We start from the raw sequence: 15,778 nt of genomic DNA, 5'->3' as shown, positions 1-15,778 counted from the left end.
GCCCCTACCCCCTGCCAATCTTCCCAACACTGTCCCGGACTCTCTCACCCCAGTCCCGACACTTTATTGCAATGCCAGATCCGCATGCAATAAGACCCAAATCCTGAAAGACCTTCTAGATGAGCTCGACCCTGGTTTCCTGTGCATCACAGAATCATGGATCACCAAAGACGATCTATTCACACAAAACGAACTCCTCCCCCACGGTTACCAAGGCCTCTTCTCCCCCAGACCCAATCGAAAAGGAGGTGGTCTGGCACTCCTCTCCAAATCTTTCTTTGACGTCCAGCTCCTTGAGACGGGCACCCATGCCTCCATAGAATATTTGCTTGCCTCAGTTAATGACGAACTCCACGCCCACCCATTGGGCATCCTGTTATTATACCGACCACCCATCCCTTGGACCAAATCTTCCAATCTCGTCTATGAGATTATAACAAATGCCTTCCTTAAATTCCAAAGACTTCTAATCGTTGGTGATATCAATCTCCACCTCGACGACACCAATAACAACGATACGTCCGAATTCAACAACTTCCTTACCTCTCTAGGCTTTCCCTCACCCACCCCATCCCCAACCCACGAAAAAGGGCATACTCTAGACTTTACCACTTTCATTGATCTTACCGCTTTCAAAACCTCAACCGACGACACTCGCTGGGAACAAGTCCCTTGGTCTGACCACTTCTTAGGGACTACCTGCCTCCCCATCTTCATGTCACATCTTCACTCCCCACCCCACTCCTCTCATTCCATAACCTTCCGCAAAAAAACCTCGAGCAATCTATTCTGGTCCAAATTCCTCAACAAACTCTCCTCAAACCCTAGACCTACAGACCCCGAATCACACTGGCACAACTGGACCGCCCTCTCCGAGTCCACCTACCACTCCCTTGCTCCATTAACCACCAAAACCATCTCCTACCCCCGAAAGGCCCCCTGGTACCTACCTCTTCACAGAGAATTGAAACAGAAATGTCGCGCTTTGGAGCGCAAATGGAAAAAATCTAAATCCCCCTCTGATAGACAGACCTGGAGGGCTAATATTAAATTTTACAATTCAACATTAAAAAAAGCCAGGAAAAACTTCTTCGGAGACAAGATTTCTAGATCCAACAACCAGACCAGTGCGCTGTTCAACATCTGGCGCTCACTAACTACAAAAAATGAACCATCTTTGCTCCCACCATCTCTATCAGCCGATGCCCTTGCAAATTTCTTTAATGAAAAGGTTACCACCCTAAGATGCTCCTTCCCTCCCACAGTCTCCTATAATTCCTTGACCTCTATTGATCTCAACCCTAGCTTACTTGTATCCACCCCCTTTCCTGCCGACAGATCCTGGACCGCCTTCGAGCTTGTCTCCGAACTGCAAGTCTCCAAACTCTGCCTCAAACTAAAAACTTGTAAGTGCACTTTGGACCCTTTCCCCTCCTACTTATTCGAGAATATCCCTACACAGGCCATCGCTTCCCTCACCAAACTTATTAACTCTGCCCTAACATCGGGCCTTTTCTCCCCCGACATGGGACACATTTCATTGTCCCCTCTACTGAAAAAGGCCGACCTTGATCCCTCCATTCCATCAAATTACCATCCTATAGCAAATATCCCTCTCCTAACCAAGCTATTAGAATCCATCATATCCACCCAACTCTCTTCCTACCTAGAAAGATTCTCTATCCTCCTACCCCACCAATTCTGCTTCAGACCCAACTTCAGCACCGAATCCCTCTTGGCCTCACTAATCTCTAAGGTGCAACAACTCCATTCTCGCAACAAATCTGCTGTTCTTCTTCAGTTCGACCTCTCCGCAGCTTTCGATGTCGTTCACCACGACATCCTAATCTTCCAACTCTCCGAAATAGGCATAAGCTCCACTGTCCTAGATTGGTTCTCGAAATTCCTACGCTTCCGCTCCTACACCGTTAACACAAACGGTACCTCATCCCCCCCCCTGGAAGCCGAAAAGTGGAGTCCCGCAAGGCTCACCCCTCTCCCCTATCCTTTTCAACATCTACATGTCCTCTCTGAAACTCCTTCATCTATCCCCCCTAGAAACTCTCTACTCCTACGCTGACGACATCCTCATCCTCCTCGAGACCGACCCGAACCTTTCTAACCTCACTGAAAACATATCCTCATGTATTATGAACCTCCAATCCTGGGCTCAATCTGTACAAATGAAACTGAATGAGTCCAAAACAAAACTACTTTGGTTCGGCCCAATTTTAGATCATTTACCCACCTCCATCCCACTACCATCCGGCCCCACTCTTCAGCTTGAGTATTCAAGCAAAGTCCTAGGCATCGTCATAGACTCCTCTCTCTCCTTCAATGATCACCTCAACTCCTTGGTAAAAAAATGCTTCTTTAGCCTTCATATGCTGAGGAGAGTGAGATCCTGCTTTCATCATTCTCACTTCGTCATCCTCGTTCAATCCACCATCCTCTCTAGACTGGACTACTGCAACTCCATCTATATAAGCCTAACTAAGAAAAACCTTCACAGACTTCAGCTAATTCAGAACGCCGCGGCCAAGCTTATTTTCGCAAAAGGCAAGTTTGATCACGTCTCCCCACTCCTCTCCAAGCTTCACTGGCTCCCAGTATACTCCAGAGTCCTCTATAAATGTGCCTTCAAGATTCTACATGGCATCCTTCCCCCCATTATCCCACTCCTTTGGAATTCCTCTAACCCACTCTCCTCTAGATCCTCCCAAAAACTGAAACTATCTTTCCCATCTTCAAAAGGTATATCCCGCGCAGGAAAACTTGGAACGTCCCTCCCCTTTAGAACCACAGAACTCTGGAACAACCTCTCATCCCCGCTCAGAAATTCTAGCTCCTTCCAATCCTTCCGTAAACACTTGAAAACTTGGCTCTTTTCAAAAATCTAATCACCCCCCGTTCTCTAGTACCCTGTCCCTCTCTATCTTCTCAGTTCCCTCTCCTATATCCATCTTTGTAGTTCCTCTCCTCTCAACCTCTGTAAACCGTGCTGAGCTCTGCGCTTGCGGAGATGGTGCGGTATACAAACCTAAGGTTTAGTTTAGTTTAGTTTAGGCGTAAGTAATTGTTCTAGATCTTTACCCCATAATGCTGCCTGATGTGAGAAAAGGTGTTGACGGTGTCTTTGGAGTTTACATCCTCTAACTGGAGGGGAGACAAAGTTCAAATGTGAACTTCTCTTATGTCTGTTGGCTGAGAAGGAGAAAAGGTCAGTTATGTATTTAGGGGCTAGACCATATAGTACTTTAAAGCAGAATACTAGCTTGATGTGTTTCTCATACCTAAGTATGGGTGCAAGCACGTATGCTTGCCAAAAACTCATAAGCTCTTAAGTATAGAAAAATCTATCACTACATTATTTGCCTATTAGTCAGTTACAGCTCAGTGTTTATTACCAATTGAGTTAAGAACTGTTTCATCTTATTTGCCATTTTGAAAGGCTTTGAAAACTTATCTATTTTTTTAAAAAAAGTTTTCTAGATTTTTGCTAGTATACGAGGTGCTACCCAAAAGTTTGGGGAATTCAATTGTAAAAAAAAAAAAAAAAAAAATTGCTTACCAAAACTCCTATTTCCACCGTATATTTCAAAGTTGTCCCCTTGATAATGTATACAGCAATCCCAACATTTTTCCCATGAGTCCATGCATTTATGGAAGTCATCTTGGGTGAGTGCCTTGAGGACGTCCTGCAATTCTGCCTGGATCTCTTCAATTGTGTTAAAACGGCGCCCTTTCAGTCGTAATTTCATTTTGGGGAATAGGAAAAAATCACAGGGGTAAGGTCAGATGAATAGGGGGGTGCATAATCACTGTAATGTTTCTGGAAGTCAGGAACTGTCGAACAAGTGATGTGTGAGCAGGCACGTTGTCATGGTGGAGCAACCAATTTTTATTTTTTTCACTTGTCTGGGCATTTGCGCCAAATGCTATCGTTCAACCACTTCAAAACCTCACAGTAAAATTGACCATTGATGGTTTGACCTAGAGGTAAGAATTCCTTGTGAACAAGCCTGAGAATGTAAAAAAAAAACCCCAATCAACATCGACTTGACATGGCTGCGCACATGATGTGCCTTTTTCGGCAGCGGTGATTGTGGCGACTTCCACTACAACAACTGCTGCTTAATTTCTGGATCATAAACCGTAAACCCATGATACATCACCAGTTATGATACGGGAGGTGAAGTTGGGGGTCGTCTCTGACTTGTTGTTTGAGTTCCGAACAGACAAACGCGATGAGTCTTCTGTTCACCGGTTAGCAGTCTTGGCACAAATTTCACAGAAATGCATCTCATGTTCAATTCGTCCAGCAAAATTCATTGAACTGTCCCGTATGACTGTCCAACTATCTCACAAACTTCATGGATAGTTTGCCTACGATCTGCAAGGATAGTCGCAGGAAATTTTGCTATGGTTTCCAGTGTTGTGCTTGTTGTCATCCGGAACAGTCATTGTCGTACCAAAATAAAACCTATCACCAAAGGCTTCCTGGAGCATAAGATGAGTTTCTGCAGCAGTTTTTTAAAAGTTTGAAACAAAATTTGAGGTGACAGGACAAAAGCGCGACGGACAAAGCTGTGCCAATAATAGAGAGCAGACAAATGTACGCAAGATTCCAGCACACCGCCGTAAAAGTTTATTTTAAAGGGCTCCGACGGAGGGTGTGGGGGGAACCCCATTTTACTTAATTGTGTTTGCGCTGCCATTTGCGCTGCCGTTGGGAGGGTGTGGGGGTGTAACCCCCCACATTATACAGAAAACATACATCATGCAAACATAGACAATTACAATGCAATAACATCTCACACAACCAATAATTCTAAAATCAGTTTCAAACATAAAACCGAGCAATACCTCATATTCATCATTCCCATTTGCATGAGTAATGTCATTCAAGCAATACTGTTTTGATCAATTTCCAAAAATTTAATAAAGGTGATGCCTCTTTGACTTCAAGCGGCATGGCGTTTCACCACTGAGTGCACTGGTTTTTATGTGGTTTTCTTTGTATCTGTGTATGATTGCTGGATAAGTCATTTCTATCATGATATTGGAGTCCCTTGTTTTTTATGGTTACCATTTTTGATTGTAAACCACCTTGTTCCTTCTTTGGTTTAGGCCAGTGTCTCACAAACTTTGTCAAACCACGGCACACTAAACGTAATAGCTGCGACTCAAGGCATTCTAAAAGTTCGTGGACATCGAATGATGATGGCACGCACATGCATGACATCATGACGTCGACGTCCGCACGTGTGCAAAGGCCCTCCGGGTGGGTGAGCTGCCAGTGGGAGGGGGAGGTGCTGGAAGGGAAAACGTGCAGAGAGGCACTGGCACCGGCTGATTGCCTCCAGGATGTGCCTCTCGCAGCAAGAGGCACGTCCTGGAGGCAGTCAGCCAGCGCCAGTAATGTATCTTGGAAGTGGATCGATCGCTCGGCCAGAATCGGTCAGAGAATCAGCCAACAGTGATCCAGTCAGTATTACCGACTGACTTTAGTGCATCTAGCCTTAACAGAATAGGGCATAGGGTTGATCCACCTATAACTGCTCATTACTGCCAAGTAAGTGCTCGTTAACGCCAATGAATGTTTGTTAGCTCCTAATTGACCATTTAGCTTACATGCGGATCTGAGCTCCGTACCCAAATTTGGGGTAAGTGCTGCAGAATATCCCCTCTTTAGGTGCTCGTTGCAGTATAATGTGGAAGAGCATGTCTTGCCCCCTTAAATCATTTTGAATATTGAGCCCGTTCTCTTTAAACCCTCGCTTCCTTCTGTCCCTGGCTGCTCAGGGGAATATCTTTGAAAGTTTGTTAAAAATAGGAGATGGAGGAACCGTTTGGCTAGATATATGATTAGCTGCTGGAATTCAAAAGCATTATACTGTAAATATTCAGAGATCTTGAGGCATTTCTTATGACAGTTTTCCTTGTTATTGCAAATTACTTTCCATTTAAAACAAGAATGTGTGTTTTGAGCAGAATGCCTGTCACAGATCATCATCCTGCCATATGATGCGTTAAAATACATGATCTGCCAGAGAAAACAAGAAAACAGTTGTGACACCAAAACATTTCAACCAAGGTACATTAGGTTTGGATACGTTGCTTTTTTTCCGTGAGGCAAACCTTGCTAAAAGATATCATATGCTTGAAATATTCTTTTTCACTGAACTAAGTTAAAGTATATCTTACAAACAAACTTAGGAAGCAAAGATGACTTCAGAGTTGCTTTCTGAATGACCTTTTTAAATTATTTTCTGAAAGAATAGTTGGTGAGAGACCGAGTCAGGGCAAGAACGGTGGATATCCTAGGCAAGCCTTACACCCCCCCCTTCAATTAAATTTCAGGTCCCCAGCTTCAGACCCCTTCTCCCCCACCCCACCCCAGATTTTAAGAAATAAACCAAGCAGTCATGACTTTCACACAAAAATGTTATGTTATCCTAATAAAATGTAGGTTAAAGTATTTGCTGATGATTCTTTAAATTTATGTGATTTTCAAGACATATTGTTTACCATCCCCAAGAGCAGACCTGCCAAATCTCCTGCTTTCAGAGGGAGATTCCTGCTTTTGCAGCTCATCTCTCGCTAAGAAGTCTCTCCTTCCAGTGGCAACAGGAGAGGTCTTCCTAAGATATCTCCTGCTGTCATTGGTCATTTGAGGAAGGTCTCTATTGCTGTTGTGATGGGTGGAGCTGGAAGAAGTTGCGAGCGGGCTGAGAAGTGTTGTGAGCGGAGTTAGGCAGAATTGTGGGCGGGACTAGGTAGAGTTATAAGTGGGACTGGGCACGATGGTGGCAGGCCCTAAAATTCCTGCCTAGGGGTCAGCCCACTTGCAACTCTGCAAGAAGCTACTGCCCTATGTGACTGCCTAGTCTTACCTAATGGATGGGCTGGACTGGAGAGACCCTAGATAAGAAACCATCTTCGTGTCAATGATGTAATGATTGAGCAGTACAAAGACTGGTTTTAGGGGGAGAAAGGAAATTCTCTACTGCCTGAGGTACAAAGACTGTACGTCCTCCAAGGACAAGCAATACCTCCTGCACCGGAATATAACATGCCTTGAGCTACAACTGAAATTGGAGTGAGTTAAAATCCAAAATTCCTTTCCTTTCTATGATGTCTGACAAATATTCAGCCAGAAGAAGACAACAGAAGATATTTCCCTCAGCCCTGAGTGATGAGCCTGCAGCACGGATGCAGAGAAGACAGGGCTTCTTGTAACAGTATCGACCTATTGCTTCAGTGATGTATCATCCATTGGCCTTGCTTGTAGGGTACTGCTGTGCCATTTATCACGCATGTGAGCATCTCTGTAACACTGGATATATAGTTTGGGTAGAAAGCAATCTGTTGTTCTACTAGGAAACGTAATGGCTCACGTAGATGTTAGAAAATGCTATGGTATTAAAAGGGTCTTTTACTCATACTAAAGATTAGTGCATGCTGTCTGCCCTAGGATTATTCCCATCATCCCTGATGCAGATAATATGCACTAGTCTTCAGTAAAATGAACTCTTCTATGGTCTGTGTCCAAAACTGGCAGGCAGAGCCAGAGATTAATACCAGCATTTAATCATGAAGAAGAGGAACCTATGCAGAGTGCCAGCTTCTGGCAACCTTGTTGGGCAGACTGGATGGACCATGCAGCTTTTTAGCTGCCGACATTTACTATAGTACTATGTAACTACCTAAAAGACTTCTTCAGTTACAAAATACATATTAAATAGGTCAAAGTACAACACTACAGTACACTACGAGTTCCTTTTTTATGAGAAATTCTATTCCATGTCAGATTTCCCTTGTGGCAAAGTAAGTGCCTGCCTAAAGGTTCTTGTGTCCAGAGGGTGCACTTAAGGAGGGAGGGGGGTGTCTAATTATAAGGAGAATGAAGGCTTCCATTGATTGTAAAACAAAAAAAGAAACAAAACAAGAAGATGACTATTTGGTGCTCAATCTCCTTTATTAGATAATATACCACTGACTCGACACAATCGTGTTTTGGCCCCAAAGGCCTGCCTCAAGAGTCTGATTTTGTGATTTGAGGAGAAAGATATCTATGGGTTCACAAATGTGTGACATCCCTTTTAGTCTTGAAAAAGACTGTTTATTCATCTGTCATCGAAAATGAACAATATAATTATGTGAAATAAAACAAGGTATTCGTGTCTAACTTGTGACCCACATACAGTGGCTGCAATCCCTTTTGGAACCTTCTTGTTGGTCTTTTTGCCTTCCACGTCCCAGGACAGGGAGAATATCCTGTTTCTTCTGAACTGTTCCATTGATTGTGTCACATCTTTGGAAGGGGCTCAGATTATTGATCTGATGCTGCAGCGGGACTTCATCGCTCCACTCTTGAAATTTCAAAGGGGACATCCCCTTCCAATTCCAGTACATGCCAAAAAGTAATTCTGCCCCCACTTCTTTTGCAATGCATGAGTACAGTGATGGGAAGAATCAATAAGGCATGTCATAATATTTGGAAACCATGATCTTGCAAGAAAGTCCTAATGCTTCCAAAATTACATGACCAATTAAAAGGGAACTAGAGGACTGTCAAGGCCAGCCTTTTTGTAACTTTCTAACGAGGTAAGTATGTACAATAATAGAATGTAAAAGTTCAAATTGGCCATGATCAGAATTATGAGAACAAGACAGAACTGATAAATTGAGGTAAGAGGGATGCAAAGACTGAACTATATAAAGCGCCTGCCAGGATCAGCTTATTAGGGAGGGGGTGTATGATGATAACTTTCTTATGCACACCAAATTTTCAGGGCATATCAAGGAATATGCAAGGGTATTTGGAAGAGATCCACATATTCCATGAGAAGATTTTTGCAACTGTGCCACTTAAAAACTTCTAAGCTTTATATAGAATCTAGGGATGTGCCCAACGGACTTTGTTTTTTCCATTCTAGGGTTTTTCTGGGCTTTTTATTTTTGGTATCACGTTCAGTTTTAGCACTTGCTATATTCAAAGAGTGCAGTACACTAAAAAGAGTACACTAAAATAAATAAATAAATAATCAAAATAAAATACAGAAAAAAACTAGTTGCATTTTTTTTTTTGTTTCAAAACCTGCTTCATGTATTTTTCATTTTATTTTAAAAAAAAATGTACATTCCCTATAAAATCCACAATGAATTTTCCAGAAATGTGGAGATCAGGGAGGGCCAAGAGGAGTCAGAAATGGGACCTTGCTAACTAGAATTTATGGTATCCATTCATTCTTTATAAAAGTCATCCATTTAGATTTCAAAAACCTAAGCAATTTCTTTTATTTTCAAGTTCAAATGTATTTGATATACCACCAATCGATTAAGAATCTAAGCTGTTTACAAATTCCCTTTAGATCTGAGTGGAGCCTGATCAAATAGAGACTCAGAAAGAAAACTGGTTTTGTAGAAGATTTATGTGTATGGCAGTCCCAGAAATGTATTTAATTTCCTTTATTAAAACTGACCTATGCTCTAATTCTGCCTTTGTCAGTTCTAGTCCAGTGCTTCTCAACTCGGTCCCGGAGTACCCCCTTGCCAGTCAGGTTTTCAGGATATCCACATTGAATTTGCATAAACATGATTTGCATACACTGCTTCCATTATATGCAAATGTCTTTCATGCATATTCATTGTGGATATCTTGAAAACCTGATTGGCAAGGGGGTACTCCGGGACCGAGTTGAGAAACACTGTTCTAGTCAAAGTAATCTATTTCCAGGCTGGAGATTTTGGGGCTTTCCAGGATTTCTGACCACCACATCCTGGTACATGATGGAATGTGCTGCACTGATTTCAATGGGCAGAAGCAGGCACGCCAATATAAGTTCAAAACCAGAACTGACCCTTTCCTCTGCAATTCTCAGCTGCTGGATACTTTGGAAGTGACTGATATCCGTATTGACAAACGACCGCTGCTATTGGTTGACTGTTTGCCATGCCCGTCTGCTGGTAGACAGCTTTCCAGAGCCATCTGCCACTTTGCATACTCTGCCCTTGCTCTACCTCCAAAGCCTCTTCTGCACATTCACAGATGGCACGGCAGGTTTTGCTTGTTTTGTGAGACATACAGGAGATTGAGGCAGATTGAGCACTCCATTCTGTTATTGAACAGGGCTATATTAGCTTTTCCCTCGAGGCCCAAGTACTACTACTATTTATCATTTCTATCGTGTGATAAGCATAGCAAGATTCTCATGTGGTTTGTTTTTTTAATTCTTTATTGATTTTTCAGACTACAAATGCGCAATAAATGATTCACATATTTGCACCTTACATAATAAGTGCAACAAAACTTAGAAATATTGCTGCACAATGAAATTTCCCCCACCCTCCCAACTAATAAACAAATATAATAAAACCTTCATGAAACTATTCATAAAATCTTTGAATCAATTCCACCCCCCCAGGATTTGTATGTTTACTTGTCTATAAAATTAAATTAATTATTCCTCTTTACAGTATTTAACAAATGGCTCCCAAACACCCATAAAATTCTTAAAGCGTCCCTGTTGTATGGCCATGCAATGCTCGATTTTATAAGTATAACACAGGGATTCCCACCAGAATGTGTAGTTCAACCTATCCCAGTTTTTCCAATTTCTCAAAATAAGCTGCATGGCAACTCCTGTCATTACAAAAAGTAGTTTGTTATTTCTCACAGATAATTGACTTTGTGTTGATTTTTAGAGGAGATGGTGTATATATTTCCACTTGGAAAATTAGACACCTACAATACACATTTGTACTCGTATAAGCGATATTGCTGAAGGGCTGTCAGGTAAGATTTGCCTCTTTGCGGATGATACCAAAATCTGCAATAGAGTAGGCACCCCTAAAGGTGTGAAAAGCACGAAGGAAGACCTGGCGAAGCTTGAAGAATTGTCTGAAACCTGGCAGCTAAAATTTAATGCTAAGAAATGTAAGGTCATGCATTTGGGCTGAAAAATTCCCAAGGAATGGTACAGTTTAAGGGGCGAAGAATTTATGTGCATGGCAGAGGGCTTACTAAATAGGGAGGGAGGGCCTGTTTCCCTAAGTCAGTGTATTGCAAACTGTGTGCCAAGGTGAGATTCCGGGTGTGTCATGAGATGCCAGTGAGGAGGAGAAGTACCAGCGCTGGCTGACTGCCTACAGGACCTGCCTCTCTTGGCGAGAGGCAAGTCCTGTAGGCAGTCAGCCAGCACCGAACCTCTTCTCTTCTCGGTGTCTCTCCTGCTCCAGCACCCCCCACTGGCAGCTCAGGGCCCCATCTGGAGGGCCTTTGCACATGCATTGACGTGATGATGTCACGCATGTACATGATGTCATCACATCGACGCCCACACATTTCCTGGTGCCCTCCAGCCACAGCCTGGAGTTTACTGTGCCAAGTAAAAAAGCTTGCGGGACACTGCCCTAAGTAATGGCTTTGAGAAGTTTGTCCTTGCTAAATTTTTCAGCTTCTATTTCAACAAGTAGAATAGCTGTTTAGTGGTGGCCCGACTTTCACCTCATACGTTGTGGCAATTGGTTTAAGTCTGCCCCTGGAAGCACGAGTTTTGTTTAAATTTTTTTGCCTTTGTTATAAATCAATATTTGGCCTGGCCCCTATGTACCTGGTTTCTCAATTTAATCTGGGCTGTGCCATTAGGCCCACACGCAGAATTCACATGTTCACCTATCCATCATTAAAGGACTGTCGCTACAAAAGATTCCTGGACAGAACTCTTGCCTCCCAGGCAGGTAAATGGAACGACTGACTGGGTAACATTATCATGCATTCCTCATCCTACTTCAATTTTAGAAAATCAATTAAAACAAATTTGTTTAATCAACTGTAACCCAAGAATTTTATAGTGTTTCACTACTCCCATCCTGTACCTTATATTCGATGACTTTGTAATGTAACCAATTCGCTGATTGTCCAGCATCTCTTATTGTAAACCGCCTGAAACTATTATGGCTTTGGCGGTATATAAAAAAATTAATTATTATTATTTAAACATGTTGGGTTCATTAAACTGCACAATCCATTCAGCTTGGGTAGAAAACTCTCCTGCAGGGGGGAAGCTGGCTGACAGGCAATCTCATGCAAAACCCGTTAACCTCATCAAACTACATACTTCACTCCAGCTTTCTTTTGGTGCCAGATTATTTCCACTCATCGGTGAATTATTGGACTCATCCCATGCAACAGTAAGGTTATCCATAGGCTCAGGAAGCAAAGACAAGGATTTTGTAAGGAGATCGGTTGTTCTTAAGGACATAAAACAAAGACCTGGATCTGGGTACGGAGTGATAAATGGAAAGTATTACTCCTTAAATTGAGTGTTCAAAGAAGATAAGACCAGACAGTTCATCAGCTGTTCATGGCATGCACCACATTATCCCCCCAAAAGCATAAAAGTATAAAACTTAACAAAATTTATTTTGAAAAAATCTTACGTCCATTATGCAAAGTGATTTGAATGACCCAGAGAGGCTCCTGGCTGTTTAAGTTGTTTGTCTAGGGCAGGGGTGTCCAATGTCGGTCCTTGAGAGCCGCAATCCAGTCGGGTTTTCAGGATTTCCCCAATGAATATGGATTGAAAGCAGTGCATGCAAATAGATCTCATGCATATTCATTGGGGAAATCCTGAAAACCCGACTGGATTGCGGCCCTCGAGGACCGACATTGGACACCCCTGGTCTAGGGCTACCCACAAATATTCAATGCCATGTAACTGGTTAGTTTCACTGAATATTCACAGTTATGCCTATATTCTATATATGGCGACTAAGGTTGCCATATATAGAAGGTTTGGCCATCTCGCCAAATTGCATGTGCAACTTAATTGTTTGATGAGCCAATCAGTGCTAATAATAGGCCACTAGTTAAGTGCCAATATTCTATTCTATTCAAGTTCTTTATATGCCGCCTTAAACATAAAGTTTAAGAGTGGTTTACAGTCTAATATAGGGGTGTCAAAGTCCCTCCTCGAGGGCCGCAATCCAGTCAGGTTTTCAGGATTTCCCTAATGAATATGCATGAGATCTATTAGCATACAATGAAAGCAGTGCATGCAAATAGATCTCATGCATATTCATTGGGGAAATCCTGAAAACCCGACTGGATTGCGGCCCTCAGGGAGGGACTTTGACACCTCTGCCGTAATACAAAACAATGTAAAAATTCAATAACAATATAAATTCAAGAAAGCATGTAAAAAAAAAAAACAATATTAACTGCATAGCTATATAAATGGGGTCACATGAAAAGCAGTCCTGGGGTTCATGGTTTAGGGCCGGATATAGCTCTTAACCAAATCATAAGTTTTAGCCAGCAACATACAACTGGATATTCAATGCCAGCACCTGGATGTGGTCCAGCGTTGAATATCCAGGAACACGGGCAACAACGGACATACAAATGCTGGCTGCTGCTGCCTGAATACCAGTCAGATCATGATCCGACATTAATTCATGTTCTGCTGCTTTTTTTTTTGCTTTTTTTTGTTAACATGACACTTTTGATACACACTACAGTTATTAGTTGAAAGGGAAAACCCCCCATGGTTGAGTGGACTGATGATATCCATATAGGTAAGCACAAAGTTTGTGTTGGCCTGTTTTCTTTTATGGTTCTGTGGTTTGTTTCATTGTTAAACATGCGTAGCATATAACCACTCGATTATATGCACTCGGTAGCATAAAGCAACAAAGAACTGTGATTATTAGGTTTCTACATCACCCCAATCAACCTAAAACCAGGCCTGGTTTTACACTATTGCATGCATAAGGAAATCTAAAATTCATGCATGGAAAGGAGACAAAATCAGGAAAGAATACAATTAAGTGTCTTCAAGTTGATCTGGGTGAAGTGGCAATCGTACAAAACATTTCTCTAGTGCTACTATGCACTCATAGCCTTATCAGTAGGATTTGTATTGAAGTATATACCACTCTTGTTTAGCACTTGCTCGATATAAAGGGGTTTATCAGATCAATGTGTGTGTTAGTGCTCTTTCTGATAATTCCTTAACAAGGATGACTGTATGAGTTTTGACAAGTCTGATTCCAAATGCCTGTGTGGTTAATAACATAAGCGCCTAGGGACAGACAGGCATAATAGCAAAAATGCATCTCTCTCTCTCTCAGTACCTCTGTGCAGTCTACTGGCTTGCAGATTGAGAAGGAATGGACTAGTTACAAGGTCAGTTCTAGATGCCATGATCTAAGTGCTTACATGTCAACGAGGAATCTTCGTTCCTCTTCTCAGCATTTGTTAACTGTACCATCATTTCAACAAATGTTCCTTGATGCCAACAGCGAGTCAAGTTTCTCAGTGATGGCTCCAAGCCTTTGGAACTCATTACCACTTAATCTGAGATTGGAAAAATCTCTTAAAAGTCGTCAAGTTACAGTTGAAGGCTTGTATCTTCTTCAGAAAATCTTTGAAGCGGTAGCCCTTTTTCAATAGTTTCCCCATATACAGCGGTAACACAAAACAGGGCCTTGTTGGGAAATCTATTTTGAGATATCTATTGTCCTTCCAAGAGTTGGGCAATTTACTGCCGGGATTACTACCAAAGCCAGAGAAGAGAACGCTCTTACAAGATAAGGTCCAGTTTCCTATTTTTGCAAGAGAAAGTATTTGAATTTGCACGATAAGCTTTTAGCTTCGAAAAATTTAAATACAATATGGAGTTTTTCTAGACCGGGGATGGTTTTCCTATGGCAGCTGTGTAGTTGTCATAGAGTTTTCCAGATGACAATTATCCCTGGAAATACTGCGGTCTTGTCTCCATTATCATTTTTAATTTTTCATTTGGAGACTATCTGTCGATTAATCTCTGGTATTGACCACCTTATGAATATATTTTTGGTGGCTATGTATCCTCTATAATAAATCCCTTACCCACACATGGACTGTTGAAACAGCGTGATCCCTGCTGCCGTGATTTCTGCTTCCGTGCTGTGTTCCATTTGCGACGTGCGGCGGCTTGCAGCGCATGTGGCAGTGAGAGCAACGGCAGGAGGGTGTCTTTCGAGGTGCTGCAAGGCGTCCAGCTGCTACTGCTTCACAGGGAAGTGGAGGGGGAGAGGGAAAAGGGGCTGCTTTGGAGGAGTAGGCAGAAATATTGGTTTGCTCGGGAAGGCCAGAAAGAGAGAGAGACAGACAGAAAGAAAGACAAACAGACAGGGGGCCAGAGAGACAGACAGACAGCGGCCAAGGAGCGAGAAAGAAAGAAGGAAAGACAGACATGGGAGACACAGATAGAAAGAATTACAGACAGATAGACAGACAGCGGCCAAAGAGAGAAAGAGACAGACAGACAGACAGACAGAAAGCGGCCAAGGAGAGAGAGAGACAGAAAGAAAGAAAGACAGACAGCGGCCAAAGAGAGAAAGAGAGAGACAGAAAGACAGACAGAAAGCGGCCACGGAGAGAGAGAGACAGAAAGAAAGAAAGACAGGCAGCGGCTAAAGAGACAGAAAGACAGACAGACATATACATCTATTCTAGCACGGGCTTAAAGACTAGTATATATATCGATATAGATATATAGAGTGAGATATTCAGCTTGCGTATATTTGTATTTGTACTGTATATGTAAACCACTTTGAATGTGTAACCACAAAAAGACAGTATACAAGTCCCATCCTTTTCCCCTCTGACTGCAAAAGATAGCGGTGTCAGGTCAAAAGCGCGCCGGGACAAAGGCATGCCCAATTGAGCGCAGCGCGGAGGCGTGCGTCACTCAAAATTACTGTTTTTAGGGCTCCGACGGGGGTG

This window comes from Geotrypetes seraphini, chromosome 13 (genome assembly GCF_902459505.1).
Source record: "Geotrypetes seraphini chromosome 13, aGeoSer1.1, whole genome shotgun sequence".
Lineage (NCBI taxonomy): Eukaryota > Metazoa > Chordata > Amphibia > Gymnophiona > Dermophiidae > Geotrypetes > Geotrypetes seraphini.
Note: the sequence above shows the minus strand (reverse complement) of the source record.